The following is a 14661-nucleotide window of genomic DNA, read 5'->3' as shown; positions in this document are numbered from 1 at the left end:
CCCAGATTTGGATAGTACCCCATCAGGGTCACCTATGTCTGCAAGGTAATAGCAAGAACCCCAGAGCTCAGTTAGGGAAAAGTGTCTGCACTGAGACGTATGTCTTTGCATCTCGGACTTCCCCTTCGTTCTTAGCACCTAAGGGTACATATTTACGACAAGGCGAATACATGGTTGCCCCCCTGACTTCTCGGGCACATGTTTTGTTTCCTTCCTGTTGCCTCCCACTTTTACAGCTGCGGCAGATTATCATAAGATGAGAGTTGCTAGAGGTGTCTTCAGTAAGGAAGATACTGCAGGGCAAGAGTTTGGAGATTTCTTTAAGGGTTTTCTGCCGTTCGTGGGACCGATGGCAAACAGAAGGAACATACGCCAGTTGACACGAGTGGTTGAGTCCATCATAGTCGAAACTGCCGGTGCCCTTAGTAACTTGACTGCTGAGCTCCAGTCGGATAGACTTATGACATTGCAGAATAGAGTTGCTCTTGATGTCATACTTGCAGATAGAGGAGGGGTTTGTAAATTGATCCAATCGAGCTGTTGCATATTCATTCCAGACAACGCTCCGACAGTTTTCCAGGACATTTCCAAGCTACATAAGATCTCCGAGTCTGTACATATGGCTGAAGGAGATTGGTCGTTGATGGGATGGTTTTGGGAACTGTTATCCACATGGGGATGGAAAATTCTGATGGTCATTGGGATGGTATTGGCTATCCTTTTCCTGTTCTGTCTCTGTGTACAGTGTGCTCCTGCTATATGTGGCCTTTATGCTACTTCGTGTTCGAGGAGACCTGTCCAGAGAGAGTTACTAAGTACTAGGATGATGCTACAGCAACATCTTGATGATCTGATGAATATAGACCTGGTTTCAGATTGAAGTGAGTTTAGGTTATTGCCTAATGTAAGGGCAAAAGGGAGGTCCTGTAGTTCCGTAGTTCGAGGGTCTGTGGTTCAGTGTTCCGAACCCGTTCAATAAAGGTTATCGTATCATGACGATTTTGGTATCAGCGAACCGCAAATGACGAATGCGGTATGCATGAGTGTTTTTGTCATGTTACACCAATGGATTCACTATGCATTTGACGATTTCGCCATGAACCCTTGGGTTCCATTTTGTGTACAGCAGCCATTTTGTGGTTGCCCTCACATTAGACTGGTGACTGCAGGATGACTGTGTCCGTGCAAGTCCTTGGGACACATACACCTTTAGCTGACTTTTGTGTGACCTGGGCAAGCTGACTCCACTGCCTGAAGCCAAACCTGTTCGGCCAGTTCCTTTCCCAGTGGCCGAATGAGATTAGTATCAAGGCGCAACATGTCAAACCTTTCATCGCACACAAACCATGCCTAATCTTACACACACCTGTCCCTGTTTCTTTTTTTTATGGCTAGCTTTACAAGGAGGAGGTGCCCGTTTTTATTGGGGGTCTGTCGATATCTGATGGAAATACTGGACCTTGCCGGGTAATTGATTATGGGTTGGACAAACTGAAATATGGGCTTGTCATCATGACTCTGCTTTTTCTTTGTAGTGAAAATATGTGAATGGTCAACTGTAAAATAAGGAATGTTTGCCTGAAGCATAATATTTCGTATAAAAAGGGAAGGCTGTCTTTGTAAGATTGAGCAGTCTCCTGAGAACCTACATGCTGTTGTACTTCTAGGACCTCTGTTACTGGCTGCAGCCAATAAATTTGATCTTTGACATCATCAAGAAGTATCCCGTGTCTCTGTACTCTAAGACAGGTGAATCCAAGAAGACTAAGGGCGTTTCCCCTGGCGCCGCTAGGTTTACAATACCCGGTTCATCACCCGGCGTTCCCGCGACATGGGGTGGGTGACGTACAATTTATAGCGCCTCCTGGCGCGTATTCCCCCTCAGCAGGGCCGCAAGGGAGCTTGGGAGATGTAGTTCCCAGCTCCCCTCGGTCCTCCCCCCACAGCGGCCGCGCACTGATTGAAAGGCTGCGGCAGCGAGGAAGGACCGGTAGCGGTGTCAGTGGCCTCGGGCAGCGTTGGCGAGTGTAGACCTCCCGCCTCTGGAGTCGCAGCAAGGTTAGTGACAGCAGCAAATTAGTTATTTCGAATCCCCCGCTCCATCGGGGGTGACGTACAATTTATAGCGCCTCCTGGCGCGTATTCCCCCTCAGCAGGGCCGCAAGGGAGCTTGGGAGATGTAGTTCCCAGCTCCCCTCGGTCCTCCCCCCACAGCGGCTGCACACTGATTGAGAGGCTGCGGCGGCGAGGAAGGACCGGTAGCGGTGTCAGTGGCCTCGGGCAGCGTTGGCGAGTGTAGACCTCCCGCCTCTGGAGTCGCAGCAAGGTTGGTGACAGCAGCAAATGAGTTATTTCGAATCCACAGTCTCTTCTTGAAGGGATGCCTTTCCTACGATAAATCTTTATATAGGAGTACGATGTCCTCGTTGTAGGCGTGGAGGTTCCAGGGAGGGATGCCAGGGCACAGCAGGAGTTATTTCCAGCATGAAAAGAAAAACAAAGGCCCGCGATTACTGGCAATTCTGGGGAACTTAACCTGAGAGAGGGGAGTGGGGAGTGAGGGAATCACCAGGGACCAGCACCAAATGTGACTTTCAGTAACGTACAACTGTTGTAGCTATACGTGACAAAGACTGCATGTGCTCGGGAGATGAAGGACTGTTTACAGCACGAAAGTCAGCCCCGTGACCTCCCTCAGTCCTCCCCTACCCCGTATCCGCCCGTGAAGCAAACAGCCCCTTTAGCCGTCCCCGTACCTTGTCCAGCCACACTTCTCCAGAAGTGTGGTGGGGCGGCTCGTGGGAACGTTGGCCTCCTGGCGTTCCTTCTCGGCTGGGCAGTCCGTCTTCTGCTTCCCCTTCGTGGCGCTGAATCTTCTCCTAACTGCTCGGCGTCTCCTCACTCGATCCCCACCCGGCTTTCGCAACACCACTCAGTGCCACATAATTATATGCTACATAATTACACTGCGCTCAATGCAACATACACTCCAAATACCACTCAGTGCCACATAATTACATGCCACATAATTACAATGCACTCAATGCAACCTACACTCCAAATACCACTCAGTGCCACATAGTTACACGCCACATAATTACACTATCTATCTATTGCATCACCACAGTGTCACTCAGCACCACCACAGCATCACTCAGGGGCACCACAACATCACTACTTCAAAGCCCCACAGTTGCAACTCACAACCCTCAAAACCATTAGTGGTAATGGGGAAGAGTGAAAGTGTCTAAAGAAGACACACCAAGCACGAGGAAAAGGCATCAGGGTCACCCTTCCTTGTTGAAAATTATCAACACGAAAAAACGAAAACAAATAAACACCCAGTGCCAAAACATAAACGAAGACCTACCATAATACGCGTGGGAGCAGGAATGCGATGTTGCCTCCTTCCAAACTCAGGAAAGACTGACTGCAAAGGGCACAGTCATACTTATAGCCTGCGTTAACTACAAAAGGTGGAACACCAGTGAGGGGGTGTGTTCCGTTCTGAGATGAGCTACGTGCCGTCCCACGTAGCAGAACAGGGGCCACCATGTTTAAATGGTGAATGTCCTATACTTCGGGAGCGCATTCCAACACAGAACACATATTTACCGGCAATAGCATTTGTTGCTTACAAATATATTTAAATAACAAATATATATTTAAACTATATTCACCTAATAGTATACTTTTAGACCCAATGTGCAAATCAAGCATGATTTGTAGTGAAATTAATAAAATCAAAAACCTCTATATTACGAGGCTTAAGAATATGTTGTGTGGTACCTGTGGCAAAATCCCAGGAGTAACCAGGTGAAACCACGGCATATAACTTATGACCACCATGACTGAATGGTATCCACCGTCTTGATGACAGACAATCCCCTCAGACAACCGTGTGTAAAAACACACAAATGGTTATGCGATAAACCTCAGGATATCAATCAAATAAACAAGGGCAATATTTATGAATCTTACAGTTGCGTAAATGTGGCACCAATGTAAAATCAAGAAACAGACCTGAGACTGTACAGGACAGGGGCATGATGCCCGTGAGGTAAATGAGTCAGGTCATCGGGGAGCAATACCTCCATTAAGAGAAGAAAGAAGGAATACAACCTTTGCAGGTGCAGTCCACAGTGTCGCGTCCCTGACAGCAGGGGAGCAAACAGGGCAGAGCATGAAATAAAGAAAAAGAAAAACCCAATGGGAAAGAGTTAGAAAGACTATGAAACAATCTAAATCATATATACAATAACAGTGCAATGTGTCAGAAATTGCCCTCAGACAATAAAATGCTTACATCCCTGTCAGGTCAGTGTGTCTTTATTATGAGCATGCACAAGCTAAAGGTCCTCTATCAACCATACTATGCACTGCTAGGGACTGTGGTGTCAAGAAATCAATCATGTTTTATTTTTAAAGGCACATCAAAAACATGTTTCAACATCCAAGCGATTTCATGGATATACATTTTTGTACATGTATGAGTATGTGCAACATTTCTTTACTTCATACAGCGCAGAAGAGATGACCCAGAGGAATGAAGTAATGGTCATGTCTTTACAGATAATAAAGTAGCTCATCATCACTATTGTGACCATATTACACACTACGTAATTTACATATCCAGCCTGCCTCCTTTTGTCTTAGGGACAGTTCCCTGTCCCACCCTCTAGGGTTAGCCAGAGTGTGGTCAAGGCTGTATGATTTTCCTGCATGTGGAAAGTGAGAGGACATTTAAGATCACCATTCCGTATCGCACGTGTGTGTTCTTGGATCCTCATTTTCAGTGGCCTGATAGTGCTGCCCACATAGATCTTGTTACAACAGCAACCTAAAATATAGATTAGATGAGGTGGGCGCAATAATGTTGAAAGAAAATTTAAACCTGCAATAAGGGCGCCTTTCAGTAAACCTTTCAGGCAAAATGGAATGGATATAAGTTGCTCCCAGAGTGCTGTTTAGCAGTTTGAGCTGTAAGCTGGAGTAACAGTACTGGTTTGGGGAGAAAGATGCAGGGGTTCTGGCCCCTGGGTCTATTTAAATCCCTTGTTTAAGAAATATATTGTTATAACCAGCAATGCTGCTATGAGCCTACTGTTTACACTAAGAGAGCCCGAGATTTGTTTTTATTTTGCGACATTTATTTTAAAATTAATTCATGCTTGAAAAAGTATGGTGTTTTAATGTACTTATGAACTGTGATTGTATTGTTTGCTGCTTTTTCATGAAATTGTAATTGGATTTTAGTATCTGTGTATGTATATTTGCTTTTATGGTTGCTACACACAGACCGAATAAAGCTTACAGAACTGACTAATTTCTCACCCATTTTCGCATCAAATCCAAGTTACAATGACAAACTAGATAAAAAGATAACGGTGTCCTCATGTCCATCAATACACTACCCATATGTACTTGAGGAAGTTCAATCCATAGCACAACCACAGGGAAAATGTGCTACGTCCTTTGAAAATGAGCTTTGGCACCTTGTCAAGGTTATCAAGCGCTATATATGTGCTACTACACTACCACCCTGGTACAGATAAGACCCTGCCTAGTCTGCACCCTATGGACCACACAGCAGCAGTGAGGGTAGTTTATGTGCACAGTCCAGGTCAACATAGCTGCTGGTTTTTATTTTCCTAATGATTGAAATTCCCATATTTTCTGGCTGTGTATGTGTGCCTTTTCATTTTTTGTGTTGTGCTATGCAGCAATAAAAAGGGTTGAGCAAGCCATCTATTCCACCCAAATGTTTAGATTTAGAAAGAATCGAAATTTGCATTAAACTCCAGCAGACTCTTTCCTTTCTCAAAGCCAGGCAGCACCGCTCTTTCAACCTTTTCCATTTTCATGAGATCAAGCACAACAAATACACTTTCCTGATAGTAAATAGAGAAAGAATTGTGTCAAATGTGACTTACTGCTTAAGTGGGGGGTTTAACTTTAAGGTCATCAAATATCATTTAAGGCATCTGCTTAACAGGCTGATGCTGGACCAGTGTCCTTCAATCCCTGCACACTGCCTCCTTTTATAGAGGGGCTACAGAGCATCAGGGGTCAGCTGCTGACCAATGAGAAAGTATTTGTACCTGGTTCCATGTGCTATCAAGAAATGAGGCCGGGTGTCACCAATGACCTCCTGACCCCTCACTCTTGTACGGGGCCGTGAACCTCCTGGATGGACTGCACAATTGGGATTGGGATTGGAATGAATGAGGACTGTAGACAGTGAAGTAAGGGTAGCGGGATTGATAAATGAAATGACAAAGCAGTGCTATAAGTCACCAGTGCATTCCACATGTAGAAATGAACAGGACAATGGTGTGGTTGTTCTACCGGTCAATGCTTCCTGATGGCTGCTTGCAGTCCTGCTTCACAGGAGGGCTGTGTTGCAATTGCAGAGACCCGGTCTAGACAGGGCGCACACAGGAAAAGAAGGAGGGAATGACTCGTCATAATGACGCGGAGGTCACATAATGACAGAACACATACAATAGAAAAGACGTTTAATTGTTTTTTTTATATCAAACAAGCAAAATTATGTTCAGGATTGCTGCTTGTGTGGAAGGAGTTCCGGTCACCAAGGATAAGTGGCAGTGGTGCCCACCGGCAACCACCGGAACAAATTCAGCACTGCGGATGGCTTTAGCTACGCTGCAAGAGTGTAATGCACCCCCTGGATCCAGGGTCAAGGGGCACAGGAGTGAGTGGGGGGTATGTATGTCTAATGGCAGCTCGGTGTTTAGGCGCCTACATCACCAGTTTCAGGATCCGGAAACCAGCAAAAGGTGCTGAGATTCACGGGAGGTTGGACCCAGCGCCTGCTGTTTTTGTATTTAAAGTCTCCTCCAAGCGGCCTGCAGCCGAATTGATCCAGTGCCACATGTCACAGTGTGTCTCCTGTAGAGACCGGGCTCGGCCGGACTTGTTTTTGCTGTGCGACGTTGCAGCAGAAACAATGAACCAAAGTAGTGAATCTCAGATTTGGCCACTCAGGGCCACCGTAGCAGAGCTGCCAAGTTTTCAGATTGCTTAGGTGTGACATTACCATGGTTGCAGTGCACCTGTGAGTGACACAACTGCCCAATATATAACACTTGGAGTGACACTTTCTCATGAGTAAAACCAAGTAATGAAGTTCAAGAAAACAGATATATAGCAGAAATGAAACCCTTTGAAGGAATACAAAAGCTCTAAAACTAAATGTAAACTGGTGCAAGAACATGGAAATAGAAGGTTAATTCTTGCATTACAAAACTAAACCTCAGCAGCCTTTTACTGTGTATAATACAATTTTAAACAAAGAGCATCTTCATCGTGTTTTCAGTTGCAGGCTGCCACCTTGTAGCTCTATAATACAGAAGCCACTATACCCCACTGGGCCAACCAAGGCTCCATTCAGTTTCTCTCTGTTACACACAAAATCTCTGCAGTGATTGCATTAACCAAGTGACGTTTGAGAACGGTAACATAATAGAACGCATTTCTCATCAATTTCTTTAACGTGTGGTTTATCATCTTTCATTTAGTTGTGCGCTTATTGTGTATGTAGTTTCTCAATGATGAAAGGTCACCAAAGAAGTTATAGAATATTTTTGCCTTGTTTCTGTTTTGTTGTGACACCCAACCTGCATTGGATGCTCAAGCTGTCAGCGCTAAAGCTAATTTATGCCTAATGACTGCTGCAGTTTGAATTCCACTAGCTAGTCAAGGATAGCTTTAGGGTATCTGAGCAGCATATTTCATGGGAGGCTCACAGCTTGGCTTTTACCTGCATGGAGCTGGAAATTGCAAACATCTTTCAAGGAAATTAAGACTAATACCATTCATTCGTTGTGTGAATTGAGTTGAACCCGGCGACTTTTTTGCTTCTCTTTCTGAAATATAAATTAAGGAAAACATGCCTGCCACAGACTTCATTTATGCTTAGACTGTAACAGGGCAAAATAAACTGGTTCATACTTTTAAAACATTACCCTGCATTTGAAGTGATGAATTGTTAAGTATGCGAAAAACTTAAGGCTAGATTAGTTTTAGTTTGGAAAAAAAAGGGAACTTCCCATCTTAAGTGTTTGATTCTCTCTGGGGAGGGCGTCTCAGCAGCTTTATCTGCAAAAGGGAGAAGGAGGCTTGTCATAGCTAGACATCCACGCCCATACACCAAACTTCTCAGTAGCTTCATATTTGTGACTCTGTGACTTTCTTTCCCTTTCATCAGATCCAGCATTCTATGCTCTTGTCCTGTTCACAGAGCGGCCCGAGTCTCTCTTTGTTCCTTGCATGAACTTTCATCCTGAGACAGGTAAAGCTGGAGATCTTTTAGCAATGTGGCTAAAGTGTTTAATGAGCTTGGCATGTTTAAATGTGCGGCATTTCTCTTTTATGAGGACAGTGAAAGTTTTGATGTGTTTCCTCCCAGCACATTGTGGTCATGCAGGAGCTGCAGAAGACGTGTCCACAGAGACAGTTCACCCTCTCAGAGGCCCCTCCACCACTGCCCACTTTGTTAATGCTTTAGAAGGGCTCTGGCTGCTTGTGAGGGCTGCGGGAGTGACACAGCACTGAGGTCAGGAGTGGGAGCCCCTGACACCTTCTCAGAGCTTCTCTGCTTGTCATCACAAAGAGATGAAGCAATCTGGAATCCCTGTGTGCAGTGGCCTGGACTGGGAGCTAAAAACACCACAAAGCAAAGCAAGTAAAGACAGGGAGAGCAGGCACAAGCTGGAGAGTAGAGCTTCAGAGGGGCTTTAAAGTCAGCTGAGCTTTCCTCGTGGATAACTCACCCTCTGATGGTGGTGGTGGGGGTGTGGGGGGAGGGGCATCAAGGAAGGAAGAAAACTGCCGCCGGCATCCCACTCTTTACACTGGGAGAGGTGGAGTGGGACACAAGAGAGGCTGCAGGTGGGATGGTAAGAGAGGTAAAGTAGGACAGGGGGGAGAGGAGGGAAGGGGAGAGGCTGCACAGGAGAGGTGGGAGGGGCCGCAGTCCGGGGAGGGGGGGGGGCGAGGGGCAGCAAGGAAGGAAGAAAACTGCCGCCGGCATCCCACTCTTTGCACTGGGAGAGGCGAAGTGGGCCAGAGGAGAGGAGGGAGGGGAAAGGTCCTCAGCCCGGGGGCGGGGGGGGGGGGGGGCATGTCTTGAAGGGGGGTGCAGAGTTCAGGTTGTCTGCAGCGGGGGGGGGTGGGGGGGGGGGGCTGTAGACTGTACCTGCGCAGACACCTGCTCAGAGCCCTCTCCCCCTCGGCCTGGGACGGTGAAGATGACAATACGAGGCGGGAGGTGACGTCCGGGGTCAGAGGGTGAAGGTCACCGCACAGACCGAGGATCCTTCCACCCCTACAGCTGCTGGAGCCGAGGAAGAGCCGAAGTGACGTCATTCACTGCTGGTGCTGTCTCTGCCCCCGCTGACCGGAAGAGGAATTCACGGGCCACAGGGCTGAGAGTAACTGAAAGAGAGAACGGACGCAGCAGTAGCTCTGGCTGCAGTGACCCTGACTCGCAGAGGAGGATACCCTGCTGCTCAGGGAACACGAGGAGGAGCGTCAGCATGGATGACAGTCAGGAGGAATCAAAGCTGAGGAGCTCTGTTAGAGGGAAGACCATCAACGAGGAGTCGACTCACAGAGGAGGATACCCTGCTGCTCAGGGAACATGAGGAGGAGCTCCAGCACGGATGACAGTCAGGAAGAATCGAAACCAAGGAGCTGCTGTTGGAGGGAGGAGGACCTTGGAGCCAAGGGGCAGACCTAGAAATACAGGTAAATGACAGAGATGGAAGCCTGCACTCCACCTGGAAACACTGTGGCCCCACCATGGTTCTGATGAGGACCAGGTGCGTGACAGGGGTAGTTCAGGGAAGGAACTGGTAGGCAAGAGTACAAGCATAGAGGCTGGTGCGGAGTCCAAGGAGAACAACCGGGGTCAAAACCATGACAATCGTGCATTTATGACCCTCAAATCTCCTGGGTTTCTTTTCTTTTAGAAGCAAGTCTTGATGGCCAAACTAAGTGCCTAATTCTTGTGATGGATAAGAAAGTGTGAGTGGCTAAGAAACATAGCAGAAGAAAGGATAAAACAGGAGAAACAAAGAGGAAGAAATTCAGGCAGACCATAGAAAGCAGAACAGGATGGAAAAGATATAGGGCTAGATGTAGGTAAATCAGATTTACCGATTCATAAATACCGAATTTTACCGATTCGGTATTCATGAATCGGTAAATCTGATGTAGGTAATTATTCGGTAACAAATACCGAATCAGTAGGATTCGATATTTACCGATTTAGTAAATACCGAATCGGTATTTGCCATTGATTCCTATCGGCCTTGAAGCCCATAGGAATCAATGGCAAATACTGATTCGGTAATTACCGAATCGGTAAAAATACCTAATTGCCAAGCGGGACAGGGTATCACTTTGACACCCTGTTGCACCCCTGTTTCTGGCTTGTGGGCCATGTGACACACATACATGCCCTTAGGGCAGGTATGTGTGCCACATGGCACAGGTGTACATGCACAGATGTGCATGTACACAGGAATTCGTTAATTACCACCAAATAGTATTGGGTGGTAAATAACGAATTTTTAAGGGCCTGTGGCACTGTTTACTGTGACACCTACATATTGATTTACAGAATCGGTAAATTAACCGAATCGGTATTTTACCGATTCTGTAAATTTACCGAATTGGTAAATTTACAGATTCTGTAAATCAAAGGCCCCCTACATTATAAAACCCAAATACCGGACAGTAACGGCCGAAATCGGCCGTTACCGACCGTATTTGGTCTCCTACATCTGGCCCATAGTTGGGAAGAACAGCAATAGATCCATTGGATCTCCAATAATCGAGATTTTTATTTATTTGACCTGTGTTAAAAGGACACTTACCTTTAATCTGGGGACATTGGAGGTGGCGCCTCAGCCGCTCTCTGGAGCGAACAAGGAGTCTGCAGGGCCAAATCCTAGGGAGAGTAGAAGAAAGAATCCTATTAGATCTTTACTGACTTTTCAAAGAATTTGAGCCTGTATGATGAATGGAGAACAATAAAACAGTTACTCAGAAAGCCTTGTAATTGACCTGGGTTACTGTATTTAAACAAACAAAACAGAGACCGAGAAATTAATATGCAGAGTCCCTCAGCCTCACCCTTTTCAACATGTACAAGACACTACTCGCCAACATCACTGTCTTTTCCAACAGCGATCACACACAACTCATCTTTTCCCTGACGGACAAAACAATCACAGCCAGAACTAACTTCTCAAACTGCATGACCATGAAAGCAGACTGGATGCGAACCGACTGCCTGCAGCTCAACTCTGACAAGACAGAAGTACTGGTCTTTGACATCAAGACCTCCCCAATAGACTCCACCTGGTAGCCATCAAAGATAGGACCAAACCCCGCACCCGCAGGCCACGCAAGTAAGCTAGGATCACCCTATTCAGCATGGCGGGTCAATTCAAAGCAATGTGCACCTAATGCTTCCACTTCCTTCTCATGTCGCGAAAAAATCTTCAAATGGATGCCTCAGCACACATGGGGCAGTATTACAATAAGTGCCCTGGGGCGCAACGGGCGTTTGCGCCCCCTTTGCGCGACCCTTTGGCAATTTGGTATCATAGAAGGTGCTACAGACGCTTGTGTGTTCCCTTCTATAATACCGATAGCGCTGGCACACAAAGCGCCAGCGCTACCTTCAGAGGGTGTTTCCTCATTTGCATAGGAGCTTGCCCTATGCAAATGAGGGGATTCCTTTGACTCTGCGCTTGCGGCGTAATACAGAAGCGGGAGCAGAGTCAAAGGAGCCCTCAGGAGGTGCACTGAGAGTGCAACATTTTAAAGGTGGCACACTGTCAGTGCGTCTCTTGACAGCAGCCCTCTGCAGTGGCTAGAGGGGGTCCCATGGACCCCCCCAGACATCCCCCTGCAGGCGGGTGCTGTCACTGACTGCACCCACTTACAAGGTGAGCTCTATTCCTGTGTAAAAGTGCCACCTGCACTGTGAAAACATGAAGCAGCTGCTCCGTGTTCACACATGAATGCGCTGCCACAGGAGAGGTGGGAAGGGTCGAGGCTGCACGGGAGAGGTGGGAAGGGTGGAGGCTACACGGAAGAGGTGGTAAGGGTGGAGGCTGCATGGGAGAGGTGGGAAGGGTTGAGGCTGCACGGGAGAGGTGGGAAGGGTCGAGGCTGCACGGAGAGGTGGGAAGGGTCGAGGCTGCACGGGAGAGGTGGGAGGGGAGAGGTCGCACAGGAGAGGTGGGAGGGGAGAGGCCGCACAGGAGAGGTGGGAGGGGAGAGGCCACACAGGAGAGGTGGGAGGGGAGAGGCCGCACAGGAGAGGTGGGAGGGGAGGGGCTGCACAAGAGAGGTGGGAGGGGAGGGGCCGCACAGCAGAGGTGAGAGGGGGAGAGGCCGCACAGGAGAGGTGAGAGGGAGAGAGGCCGCACAGGAGAGGTGGGAGGGGAGATGCCGCACAGGGGAGGTGGGGGGGGAGAGGTGGGAGATGAGATGTGAAGGGGCTGCATGCGGGGGTTTGGTCATGGCTTGAAGTGGGGAGTTGAGGTTGTCAAGAAGCGGGGAGCGGAGGGTGGAAAGGGAAGACTCCTACCTGCAAAGACACCTGCTCAGAGCCCTCTCTCCTTCAGCCTGGGACGGTGAAGATGACAATCTGAGGCGGGGGTGATGTTCGGGGTCAGAGGGTGAAGGTCACCGCACACACAGAGGATCCTTCCACCCCTAAAGCTGCGTGAGCCGAGGAAGAGGCCAGAATTTACTGCATTCACTGCTGGTTCTGTCTCTGCCCTCGCTGACCTGGAAGAGAAAATCACAGGCCACAGGGCTGAGTGTAACTAAAAGAGAAAATAGACTAAACTTAGTCCACTAATGCCATCAACATCAGCGTGAGCGCAGAAGTGTTGCTCAGTTCCTGTTTAAAACTCTTACTTTTTAATACATACTTCTGAATGCAAAGATATGATCTGACTTATGAAGTTGAAACTCTTCTACGTGTTAAAGAAATACACTTATTTGGATTTTAAAGATACCATATAATCTAAGAAGCTTCAGAATCATTACACAGATGCAGTAGGGTAAGTAGACTTTATTTCCAAAGTTACAACCTGCGGAGGTCACAACAGCTCATCCCTGGCCAGCTGTAAATCCTGCCTGTTCTGGAACTTTGGACTCACAAGTGGAACATGCAACGCACTAAGTACAGTGCTCCATAATCCAGACATGAGACCAAAGCTCATTAAAACACATATCATATTCTAACACGTTATTTGTTGCATGGTTGTGATGGAGCAAGGTTTCACATATATCAAAACTTGCTTGCTTGTACTCAGCTCTCCCTAAATAACCTGTAATATATTAACCAACAATATTTGCACAAACACAACAACATTTCTAGTATTTAGGGGAAACTTGCATATGTGCTTTTACTAACAGTAACTCAATTGTATTAAAATGGCCGCCGGAACAGGTGAAACCTTCTGTGCATGCGTCTGTCACATCTACGTGGCATGACGTACTTCTATGCTTGGTGGGAATTCTTTGCTTCTGCGCACTAGTGACAAAATGGCCGCTTTAAATTTCACATGCTAACGCTATGCTGCTGCTTGTACTAAAACTTGTTCGTTCTGCCTAATCAATAATGCACAAGTTAAAATAAAGTAATGGGGTTAGAGTAGAGATGGGGGTATACAGTGTAATCATTCATTTTTGTATTCTAATGTGTCTCTTTGACTTTGCTACTAGCTCGTATTTGGGCCTGAATATCCAGAGTGTCCCCATCTTTGTCAGCCCTGCGCAAGCGCATTACGTCTCAGAAAGTGCTGAAGCATTGGCACTGTACTACAGCCAAGACTCTTCTTACCCACGATGTGCCTGGGATCCTGCTCTGCTGACCTCTAGAAAGGAAGCAAGAAGACTCAAATAAATACAATGTATATAATTCGTATGACAATATTGTTGGGCGGAATAAAATCATGGGAAAATAATATTGTGGGTGGGGATTCAATCAATATGAATCGAATTGAAATGACCTCATCTTAGTATGGTGTGATGACCTCTCCTCGTCTTTCCAATCAATCACTGAAGGGGAGCACATAGATTTGCAACATTTAGGGGTGGTACATTGCCCTTGAAATGGTATATCTAAGGTAGGTTTATATGGAGAATTTGTCCGACTTGTCCGAATAGCTGACCTGTCACTGACCCAACGACGGCTATAGGAGATCGAGAACTGAGGTGCTGGCGGAGCACTCTGTCTGAAAATTTGAGGTTATCGATTACCCAATCAGGGTACTAAATTGACTTATCCAGAGAGAGAGGGGGGTGTGAAGCTGGCGTTGCACTTTAGTGGACGTCACCTGTCCTGAACTGCACCTGTCTTGCCCCGTGGGAGTCTGATTTGTCGGGTGCATGGTCCTGATATTTGCCCCAGCCCGTGACCAGGATTGGTCATCGCATCATTCTAGGTAAATATAATCTGTGTGGGATGTCTTTGTGCTATTTCCCTTTCTCACCATTCCCAGGTAACAATCCCTTAAGGTGTTACTGTGATTTCTTGCAAACTTTACCTTTTAATAATCATATTTTTGCTCATTAAATTCATGATTTCTGTAATTTGGTCAAAGA

At 47.0% G+C, this 14661-nt stretch overlaps 1 protein-coding gene across 2 annotated transcripts in view; it reads right to left on the bottom strand.

Moving 5' to 3' along the window:
* LOC147665201 (uncharacterized) overlaps window positions 1–14110 on the bottom strand; it is a 57607-nt gene extending 43497 nt beyond the window's left edge. Inside the window, exons 1-4 of one of the 2 annotated variants that reach the window (XM_086949678.1) lie at window positions 13898–13933; window positions 12632–12834; window positions 10905–10978; window positions 4024–4153 (exon numbers count right to left, since the gene is read on the bottom strand). The gene's annotated coding sequence lies outside the window, so the exon portion shown is untranslated. Of the gene's footprint in view, window positions 1–4023; window positions 4154–10904; window positions 10979–12631; window positions 12835–13897 lie in introns of both variants that reach the window. The other variant, XM_086949679.1, reaches the window with a different exon arrangement.
* Between the last annotated feature and the right edge of the window lie 551 nt (window positions 14111–14661).

Source organism: Lissotriton vulgaris, unplaced genomic scaffold (assembly GCF_964263255.1).
Source record: "Lissotriton vulgaris unplaced genomic scaffold, aLisVul1.2 SCAFFOLD_3052, whole genome shotgun sequence".
In the NCBI taxonomy this organism is placed as follows: domain Eukaryota; kingdom Metazoa; phylum Chordata; class Amphibia; order Caudata; family Salamandridae; genus Lissotriton; species Lissotriton vulgaris.
The sequence above is the reverse complement of the archived record's forward strand: the minus strand, read 5'-3'. Positions and strand labels throughout refer to the sequence as shown.